Raw genomic sequence first — 12,054 nt, 5'->3', positions numbered from 1 at the left:
CACACACACACACACACACATCCCCGTGTGAAACCAGTAAGGAGTCCTGGAGCACATTACTTTATTGAGTAGTCAAAGTCCCACACCGCTGGTCCTGAGAGACCAGTGAGAAAGAGCAGTTTCCTAAGATTACAAAATGAGCCTGCGCTGCTGAGAAAATCCACCTGTATCACTTTTAATGGAATTGGAGAGAAAGGCTTTTAAGCATAATACTCGAACAAAGTTGTTAAAACCATGAGTTTACAGCTATGCAACTGTTGCTGGTTGTGCAGTAGCATTGGGTGCAGCTCTGAGAGATTATAATGGCAGAAATACCAGGCCGACTCTAATGAGGACAAATCAGCTGGCCTTCGCTCTGCTCTGCACTCTCATGTCAGTGGAGGAGCCTCTGGAGTGGCTTTAGCTGTATTCACAGTAAATATCACTCTGCAAGAAAATCATTCATAGAGTAACTATATGAAAAACTAATAGTGTATCAGCCTCCAAATGTACACACACACACACACACACACACACACACACACACACACACACACACACACACACACACACACACACACACATTCATTCATGCCCAGCATTTAGAAGCTGATTAATAATGTTTTACAAATATTTTTTCTCTTCTGTCTTTGGGAAAGATTGTAATGAGCGATGATACTTCTACTGAGGCCTTATTCCTGTTCTTGTGTTTACAAAGAGACCCTTTTTCTCTCTTTGCCCTTTTCAGTCTTTTTTTTTTTTTCTTTTTTGGACCAATGTGTCTTCTTTTTACCTGAAGACATCAACACTGTGGCTAATGTGTGTGTTTTCCTTTTCTTATCTTTTCTTTCGATACATGAATTGCTTGCAAATTCTTGGGAGGACTATTAAAATGGCATCTTACTATTAGTTCATAACTGTTTACACTTTATTCATCATGCCTCATCTGTATAAGGAGAAGTTAAAATAATACAGGTCTGTTCGTCAAGATCTAGCAATGAAAAGCATTACATTTGAGTGACATGCTGGTCCAGTGCACTAAGATGTGTGTATTTTTTGTCAAACTGGGGCTGAATTAATTACAGAAATTTAATTTCCACCTGAGTCCATCTGATTATACAGAGTAAAGCTAACTGTTTATACAAGTCACTGACAGCCCTTACAAATACCCTTGCTAGTTACTCTCTCTCTCTCTGGCTTCTACATTAATAGAATTTCTCTTTTCCTAATGCCCACCTCTCTTTCTCTCATTTGGTCTCATATTATGGGGTGTTTGCAGTGTGCTGGGGCAGTCTATGTTAAACCTGTCACCCCGTCTAGCACATCATCACTCCATCTTGCACATATATTTCACCCACCACACAGATGCTACAGCATTGTCATCTTATTTCTCCGTCATTTGCATTTACTCGACGTAGCTAAAGAATCTGTAACCATAGCCCAAACTGTAGAATGTTGGCCTTCTCTTTCTTCTGTTTTTCATTTTATCTAAGAATATTCTATTATTAATCTTATCTCCACACAGAAATGTGGAGATAAAATAGAAATGTGGGATTAGAACTGTTGGTAGACTGCACAACCTTTATCATGCACTATGCAGTGTTACTTGCATCCTGTTCAGGATGTAGTACAGAATGGGTTGACTTACTGCATTCCAGTATCTTACCTTTTAGACACGTCATCAAACCAGCTACAGTTGTGCAGAAAAAAAAGTCAAGTGCATTATGAGAGACCTCCAGTGGGTTTAATTCTGCCTGTTTACAGATGTAGTAGGAAATGCACAGAAAAATGAATAAGAATGGCAGCTGTATCTAGCTTAGAAAGAAAAAACAGTAATTTGCTAAATTAACTTGTATTTGGATACTAAAATTGCTGCTTTTGTTTACATTATTCAGCCCTTTAATGAGTCCTGCCCCTAGTTAAACAGAAAGATTGTCAGGTTTTTTTTTTTGGAAGGAGGTATTGTAAATGTTTTTTATTCTATTTGCAGTGTGCCTTTCAACCAACAGGGGGCTCTAAAAATAACCAAAAGTTACTTAATACTTTACATCATTTTGGCTGTTTGCCACAATTATATTTATTTTATATTTATGGTAATTGGCAGACACTTCTTACCCAGTGCAACTTAAAAAAAGTGCTTTTATCTCTATCAATAAATGCATCCTGATACTGGTTCATTAGATCCCAGACTAAGAATACTATGTCTAAAAACTCTGTTGGGGAGGTAATATACTACACAATAAATTTTTTAACTGCTACATAATTGCTGCTAAATGGATGTGTTTATCTAATTTGCAACATTGCTTTCACCAGTGCAAGTCTATGTAGACCACTGTCCATATATCCACCATGATCAAATAATTTAAAAGTGTTCATATAATTTACAGTAAAAATAACATTTATATGATGCTAATGAATATGGATTATTTTATATGATATTAAAAAAAACCTTGCCTACAAAAAAAGTTTTTTCATGTAAAAAGCATTATTATAGAACAATGAAATGATTCATTAAACATTAGTTACGGTCTGCACATATGCTGGCTATACAAATAGTCACCCACCCACACTGTATGTATTACAGTCCACTATTGATGTTGTACTGTCATGTTTATGTTGACCTATAGAATAGGCCATCATGACTACTCTGACTTGTGGGGTCAGGAATGAGGATATATGAACCATAGGTTTAAAGAGCAGGGCTGTTGTTTTTTGTTTTTTATTTTTAATGCCATTTTCTGTATTACTCACTATTCAATTTAATGGCACACTCAAAACAAAAGGAAAGCAGATGCAGCTTCCTGCTGCATGACTCATTCTAAATTCAAGTTTAGGTACAAGTTCAAAGTAATGCTTAGCTCCATGGGCCTCTCTCTTGCATTTGGCAACCTACTGACAAAAGAAAGACATATAAATAGGCTGTCATTAACCACACACACAGGTGCACACTATCACTCATTACCGGTTTTTGTTTCCCTTGAGTCCCCTCTTTCCTTTACTTCACCTTTAATAGTTAAGCACTTCTCTAATAAGAGTTTACCTGTTTATGTATAAGAAAGGGGTGCTCTGCATCCTCTACCAGCTGGGACAGCAGTCTCTCAGCCCCCAGGTTTATGCACTAATCTGCAAAATAAAGTGAAATGGAAAGTCAGGAGAATGCAACAGCAGATTCCAATAAATAACAGCTTTGACCTGGTTAAATCACCTGTTGACATGCATTTGTCCAAGGGATGGATGTTGGTGCATTGTTATTGAGTTTAGCCAATCAGTGAATAGTACACCTCAACAGTGATGAAACTGTAATTAATGGACATTTGGAGCCATCCAGATAAAGATGGGTTCCCTTTTAAGTCTGGTTTCTCTCAAGATTTCTTCCTCATACCATCTCAAGGAGTTTTTCTTTGCCACAGTCGCCACTGGTCAGCTTATTAGGGATAAACGTATAATTATAAGGAACAAACTTATAGACACTAAACTTATACATTATTTTATATAACTTTATAACCTCTTTTTTCTCTGTAAAGCTGTTGTGTGACAATGTCCATTGTAAAAGTGCTATGCAAATAAAAATGAATTGAAACTGAATTAATGCAATAATACCCAAAATTAATATCACCTTGTTTTTGGTTTTTGGCTTCAGACCTTTGCAATTGTTGCTGTTGTATCACTTACTGGGATGACAGTGGCCATGACTGACGTGGAAGCCCAGATACTATGCATCCTATCCAACCAAACCATTCTTTCATTTCTTCACATGCTACACAGTATGTGTCAACTGGATCTGCCAGTAAACATTAATCACATAAAAAAAATGTGTCCATCTGATTAATTGGTTGGCCTTAGATATAAGATTTAGACACTACATTTATATTTTAACATTGACTTCTAAACATAGCAATGGAATATTATATTTTGGGCAAAAGGACCAAAGAAATGCACCTGTCTATGTGGGACACCTTGATTACTCCCATGACAACCATGTCATGTGTTTTTGCCAAACCACCTGTTTTTTCTGTTTCGGTAATTGAAGGGAATGGCTACACAAACCATCCCTGGGGGTTAATGGTGTTATATAAAGATACTCTAAACAGGTGGAGATGATAACACAATGGAAAATGCCACTTGCAACTGAGCAGATTCTTACTGAGATCTCAAGATCTTCACCAGAAATCAGGTGGATTGGGCTGGGATATTTAAGCTTATCTTCAAGCAAAAGGAAATACTCCCTCCTGGATTTAAGGATAGTGAAATAGGAACAGAAAATTCCTCATACCTCCTGTGTTCACTGGGTGTCCACCAAAGGCCCATGCCACTTGCTTACAGCTTGATGTAGGCTGTAGATAGGAAACCGGATAATCCAAAGCTCTTTCATCTAATTACCTCTGTTATCCAACTGGGATAGACAGTATGATATAATGTATTGACTTTTATATAATTTTACTGAATTCCATTGTTTAATAGCATGAATATGGTGGCTTTGTCAGTTAAGATCTCTTTTCATAATGGCAAGGCATTGATGGCAAGGCATGATTCCAGCATCATCAGGTTAACTGCCTCACTGGGACCATGCTCCTCTGCCAATAGCTAACTTGAGTTCAAGAGTTTATAATATGTGTAGGCAGATCACACTGATAGTCTGGGACTGAGACTCACTAATGATACTACACAGATGTCTGGCTGATGATTTGGCATTATAGATTTTTCAAAGTCTGCTCTAGCATCTGTTGTCCACAAGTTGGGTACCTCAGACTTGATGCAGTAGGCTACAAGATCTTGGGCCATACATATGGAGTAGCCATGTGTTTAAAATGTTCAAATTTAGCTTCCGGTTAATCCTGTTGAGACCATTTCTTTAGGGTGAAATGTAACACGTGTGGATTGTTTGCAGCTGGAGTGCCAGAGTTACAGCAAGCTCTGGTGCATTTATCAGTTCTTAGCCTTGCTTTTCCCAAGTGTTTTAAAGCTTTATGATGGCTTTAGTGAAAATACTTAATCACCTTAGGGAGGGTCAAGGTCTCTATGGAAGCATGTTGGTCTCCAGTCCCATGTTCTGCCACCACAGAGGCTTACAGATTGGACCTGTTTATTATATTTTTAGCTATGCTTTTCAGTTCTACTCCTAATTTAATTGCAAATTTAGTTAGCTCAAAAACAAAACAAACAAACAAAAAAAAAACAAATAATGCAAATTGCCAAAAAGTTGCATTAATTGAGCAAGTTACTGTAAATTTTGTCAAACTACAGCTATCACATCCATCTTTGAATAATACATACTGTATGGTACAAAACACAAAGGAGCAAGTTGTTTTTGGTAAATTCATACCAGTGTTTGCTAACTTCAGGTACAACAAGAGGATTAAAAGCAACATTCCCTAAATTGCATAGAAAATGTCAGGGATAGAAAACAAATAACATTTATTTACATTTTGAAATATGATATGATGTAAAATATGAAATGAAATAAAATGCATACTATATAAAAGAGAAATGCTAGTCAAACTGTAAAATGTTTAGCGATTTTTACCCGACTTAATCCTCCTCCTAATACCACCACTTCCACGTCGCAATTATATAGAAATCATAATTTCTCTACAAAAATTGAATATAACAACGCATGACAATACAGAGAGGCATTTCACATATGGAGGATAAAAAACATTTTCCTAAGGCAAGAAACCCAGTTAAGACAACTCCAAACCTCTACACTACCAGCGCAACTGTGCCACCTACATAATCTGGAGCAGTTCAGAATCAATATTTGTCTAATAACATGACAAAAACATTTAAAATTTAAATAAAATACAACCTACTCATTAGAGATGCATACTCATAATTTGCACCGTTTCTCAGAGGCTGTAAGCCAGTTGTACCGCTCGTATTCACTGGTCTGGAAGTGGCGAACATACCCTTTCCCAGGCTGAGACAAGCTAGCTAGCTTTGGGGTTGGCCGACCTCTCCTCACGATGTCTAGCTTTTTTGGAATATTGAATTTTTTTATTTATCCGAGACCAAATAAATTTTTCTTCCTCCATAGGCATAAAAAAGTATTTTTCAGATATTTCTATTGCAGAGTGCTACACACGTTTTTTGCCAGTTGAACTTGGCTCTAACAGTTTCCCTCTGATTAACCAATCAGAGGACAGAAAAATGCTGACGCTATTCTGGGACAGCTAGCTGCCCTGTGAGGCAAATTTGAAATTTGATTGGTTAAAGAAACAGACTCATTGATAATATTATCTATGGTAAATGTGCCAGCAGAACAGACATTGCAGGCCCTGGTCAGACTAGATTGACATGGCAGCACATAGAGGCTGAAATCTGATTGGACAAAAAATCTAACATCCACATATACGCACTGGAAGCAGTGCAGCCAAGAGAAATGTTATGAAATGGAGAATAGACTGTTGGGAATAAATGAATACAATTTCATGGGACAAATTATTATAATTCAGGTTGTAAATGTAGGTCAGTGCTTTTGATAGTGTTTAGGCCAGCAGAAAAGGCTTTGCTGGCCCTGACCGCCCACCACTGCATTCTGCTGAACTTTATTTCACATTAAGATGGTTGACAGTTAGCTACATCTCAAGTAATACATCTCAGATTTTATTATTCAAACAAGGAAAATTTATTTGTAATACCTAATAATGTGAGTAAATATCTGCTTTAAAATATAATGCTAATGTTTTTGGCAGCGATATGTGAATGTGGAAATTAGTTTTTATTCTTGTAATTTTATGAGTGCACTGTGTGACATGGTACATTTATTTAAAAGTACCATGTTTCAAAAAAGTAGAAAATAAAATCCATCCTAGTAGTTAAAGCAATATTTCTAATACCCAAATGCACAGAACAGTTGAAGGTTAAGGGCTTGCTCAAGGGCCTAGCTGTGGCAGCTTGGTGGTGCTGGGATTTGAACTCATGACCTTCTGATCTGTGACTGTGGAGCTAGACTTCCCTTCGAGTGAGCCAAAATCTGAAGAAAAAGTGATTTACGCCCAAGTAACAAACCTTACCCAGCAAAACTGTGTGCGTAGCTGGCACGCTTACAGTATATGTGCAATTTTGGTATTAAGTCCAATCTACATGCATGTAACTAGCAACATGACCTTATAGCAGCATCAAGATATACAACACAAACAAGGAGACAGAACCCTGATCAGGCATTTATTTCTTAAACCTGCAAATTAAATTGATTCTCCATATATTCTCCATATATTTGTTTTCAACTATAAAATAGACAATGATATTCATATATATATATATATATATATATATATATATATATATATATATATATATATATATATATATATATATATATATATATATATATATGTATTGAGCTTGAGTTAGTTGTTCTTTGCAATGAAAGAGTGTTTTGCTCCAGCACTTGCAGTGCATCCATTATTGTGGGTGCACAATTTTGTCTCACATGCATGTTGTGTTTAATGAGGATAATGTACTATTATAGAAAGATCAGTCTTATTCTCTCAATGTGAGAGCTAATGTGTGCTGACTGTAAATGAGCACAAATAACAATTTAAATAAAGAAAAAATGCATAAATGCAATTTGTAATGGTAATTCATCTGCTTTACTGTACCTATAAATGTAATATTACTTTTAGGTTATAAATATGACTGTGAAGTACAGATACCTTTCTTGCCTGTTTATTTCTTTGCATGTGTAAATAAGAAAGCATATATATTGATGTAATGATAAGGCCTCTCCAACCTTTATTCTCTCTTCTTCTTTTGGCTGCTCCCATTAGGGGTCGACACAACGGATCATCCGTCTCCATACCCCCCTGTTCTCTACAGCTGCCTCTCTTAACCCAACTACCTAACTTCCTGGCAGCTCTATCCTCAGCATTCTTCTACTGATATACACAATGTCCCTTTTTGGCACATGTCCAAACCATCTCAATCGCGCCTCTCTTACTTTGTCTCCAAAAGGTCCTACATGCGCTGTCCCTCTAATAAACTCATATCTAATCCTGTCCACGGAGACTCCTGTCCGACCTCGTCTGTCAACCTGTACATCAGCACTGCAAAGAGGGAAGGGCTCCGAGCCAATCCATGATGCAGTCTAACCCCACCTTGAACCAGTCTGTCGTTCCTACTGCACACTTCACTGCTGTCACACTGTCCTCATACATGTCCTGCACCACCCTCACATAATCCTCTGTCACACCTGACTTCCTCATACAATACCAAACCTTTATTCTCTGTTCAGGATAACAAACTGCTCACTTGGTTTTCAATTATATTAGAAATTATTATTTTTTACTGACATTTCCTATTTTAATGCATTTTTATCACAAGATTCTTGCTTAATTAAACCTGTTTATGTGAAAATATTCCCATGTTACTCTCAGTACACAAATCTATTAATAGAATGACATTATTTAGACAAACAATGATATCTATTTAAATTATCATGAGCCAACTACTTTTTTAACAATTAAAAAAGATTTAAAATCACGTAAATAAAGCCACGGGTTGTGGCAAGTTAGAAGCAGGAGCTTCTTCCAACATTTATTACTCGAAATATTTTATGCTTGCTATTGAACTGATGCTGAACTGTATGTTTATGCTAAGTAGATATCACCAAGCCATGATCAAAACAAAAACAGAGCACATGTTCTACACTAATTGGTGGCTTGCTGCGTGCTTGACTAGTTAAGTTTTTATCCACTCAAATAAAAAGAAACAACAGATTGAGTACAATATATTTTACTTTAAAATGTAGTAAAGCTAAAGTAAAATCCTACACAAATGGATATAAAGTACAGATACATAAAAAAGATGTACAGTACAGTAAGTACAGTAACAAATTACATTCCTTTTACTTTGATACTCTCCACCACTGATTGGAAATCGAAAATCGAATGCATTCACATTATATACATTTAAACAGCCTGTAGCTAGTTTATCTAATTTTATTTTCTGAAACAGTAGCAAAAACACCCTGTGCAATATCACTTACATGTGAAATGATTCCAAATTGTATCATGTATTTCGACGCAGCATTTTGTTAACCTCAGGGAACTAAGGTTACATACATAAACTAGAGACGTTCCCTTCCAGGAATGAGATGATGCATTCACAAAGCTTTGGGAACAAGTGTCCAATCATGCCACACTGACTAGTCCTTGCCTTGCCTAGTCGTGCTTGAGTTTACCCCTGTCATGCCAGGGGTATACTCCAGGAGAGACAGGGCCAAAGAAAGAGCCTGTAGGTCCCGACCCTTTTTAGGGAGGATATAGCCAGAAGGAAAGCAGTCTTAATAGACAAATACCTAAGGGCCACCTCGGCCAATAGTTTGAAGGAGGGCTCTGACACAGCCACCAGAACGACGGCCAAGTCCCACACAGGCGCTCTGGGTCGCATCCCAGGCCTCAGCCTCCGGGTGCCGCACAGGAAAATGTGTCACCAAAGAGTGTTTACCCAGCGACTGCTCAGCAAGTGGGGCAAAATAAGCCGTGATAGCGGACTTGTAACCCTTCAGGAGCCAACCCTGTGGCAAACTGTTCCTGCAGGAACTCCAGCACTGAACCAACCAGGCAGTCCAATTGGTCTGCAAGCAGAGAACAAGCACCATTTAGCGGCATTCAACCTCCTCATAGAGGGAACTTTGGATTTGAGGATGGTATCCACTATTTCAGTAGAAAGACCAGCTGCTAAGAACACAGCCTCCATAACTCTGGGTGGGGGTGAACCAGAGTACCACCACCTGGGTGAGGAGATCCCTCCTGGGAGGAATTTCCCAACAAGGTTCCTCGAGGAGGGACACCATGTTCGTGAACCATGGTCTGCCCAGCCATCGAGTTGCCACCAGGAAGAGACGGCAAACTCTCTCCAGAAGTCAGGAGCAGCGCGATGGGGGAAAGGCATACAGGCCACATCCGCACCATGGCGTCCAGCCCCAAAGGGGCTGGGTAAGTGAGGGAGAGCCAGAGGGGACAGTGCAATGTCTCCTGAGTCACAAACAGATCCACCTTAACTCTGTAAAACCTCCACCATATCTGCTTCACCACCTCGGGGTGAAGACCCCCCTGGTGGTAGATTTAAGAGACCACCTATGTGTTGTCCGGACAGCACATGGCGATCCCTCAGGTTTCAGAGGAATTGTTTCAGAGCCAGAAATACGGCCAGCATCTCCATGCAGTTTATGTGCCACATGAGATGGAGCTTGTTCTACCGACCTTGGGCAGAGCGGCCACTCATGACCACTTCCCACCCTGTGAGGGATGCATCTTTTAGCATTATGCGACAAGAAGGACGGGACCCTGAGACAGGAACGCATATATAAGGCTTGAAGGTCTTGCCGTGAGACCTTGATAGTACGGAGTGGATTGCCTTTTCGGGAGAACCCTTTGTCTCTGAGCCACCACTGGAGGGGTCTCATGTGCAGGAGGCCAAGTGGAATCACACTGGACACTGCTGCCATGAGTCCCAGCAGCCTCTGGAACTGCTTCACAGTGAGTGACTAAATTTCTCTCACTCTGTTGACTGTCATGAGGATAGTTTGATCCGAGCCGGAGACAGCTGTGCCCGCATAACGGTCGAGTCCCACACCACACCTAAGAAGGTGGTTCTCTGTACTGGAGAAAGCACTCTCTTCTTGTTGTTTAGTCTTGAACCCCAGCTCCTTCATACAGGCAAAAACGACATCTCGATGATGGGCTGCCAGAAGCTCTGATTAAGCTAATATCATCCAATCATCGATATAGTTCAGAATAAGGATGCCCTGAAGCCTTAACGGGGTCAAAGCCACATCCATGCATTTTGTGAAGGTGCAGGGTGAGAGCGCCAGACCGAACGGAAGGACCTGATATTGGTCAGCTTCGCCCCCCAAAAGCAAACCTCAGGAACCTCTTGTGAGCAGAAAGGATGGATATGTGGAAGTATGCATCCTTTAGATCTATCGTGACCAGAGGTGGGAAGTAACAAAGTACAAATACTTTGGTTCTGTACTTAAGTAGATTCTTTTGGTATCAGTACTTCACTTTACTATTTATTTTTTACTTTTAACTTTTACTCATTACATTTTTACACAAATATCTGTACTTTTTACTTCTTACATTTTCAAAACTGGCTCATTACTTTAGTTTTAATCCATTGATTTGGTGAAATGTCAATATTTTTTTTATTTTCACTGCCCACCGATTTCAGCCCACCAACCGATTGTCATTGCGTGTCTTTTTTAATCCACTGGTGTATAATGTCCTGGCTCTCACTCACCACAGATGTAGACTAGTTTACGAAGCTAAGAATGAGCAGGGCAGAAAGCAACAAAGAGAAAGAGTTAGTCAGTGATGTAAACATGACTGAGAACAGAAACATTCCTGATCACCTGATTATTATCATCATAATTATCTTTTCTCTCCTTGTGTTCTATATGTGGATGTTAAGCCTGGAAACATTCATTAGATAACCAAATTTTTTATTTGTTTTGTATTAACGATTACAAGAATTTTTTTGTCGCATCCATATTTCTCAATGTCCATGTTGCTTAAAGTATTAAAAACAGGAAGTATTAATATATGGTATATTTAGAACAGATAGAAATGTGCGATTAAGTTGTGATTAAATATTTAATTTGATTGGCAGCCCTAATATTGATATGATGTGAGGTCCGGTTATTAATGTGACCCTAAAACAGGTAGAAGTATTAACTACTTTTTACTTAATTACATGTCAGATCCAACACTTCTTTACTTTCTCTTGAGTAAAAAAGAATAATCAGTACTTCAGTTTTACCCGAGTATTTTTCAAAACATAAGTATCTGCACTTCTATTTAAGTAAAGGATGTGTGTACTTTTGCCACCTCTAATCGTGACAAATCAGTCCTCGGACCTGATCTGAGACAAGACCTTGAGAGTGAGCATCCTGAACCTGAGTCTCATATGCGAGTGGTTCGTAGAGCATAGAACTATAGTCGGATGCAACCCCCCCCATCCTTCTTCAGAACCATGAAGTACTGGCTGTAGAAGCCGGACTATCTGAGTACAGGAGGACCACCTTGATGGCCTCCTTCCTTAAGAGAGTGCGTACTTCCTGTTCCAGGACCA

The 12,054-nt window shown here is 38.8% G+C and overlaps 1 protein-coding gene across 2 annotated transcripts in view; it reads left to right on the top strand.

Moving 5' to 3' along the window:
• Positions 1–12,054, top strand: part of nlgn2a (neuroligin 2a) — a 215,548-nt gene that overhangs the window by 122,160 nt on the left and 81,334 nt on the right. The window lies entirely within an intron of this gene.

Source organism: Silurus aristotelis (assembly GCF_946808225.1).
Source record: "Silurus aristotelis genome assembly, chromosome: 5".
Classification (NCBI taxonomy): domain Eukaryota; kingdom Metazoa; phylum Chordata; class Actinopteri; order Siluriformes; family Siluridae; genus Silurus; species Silurus aristotelis.
The sequence above is the reverse complement of the archived record's forward strand: the minus strand, read 5'-3'. Positions and strand labels throughout refer to the sequence as shown.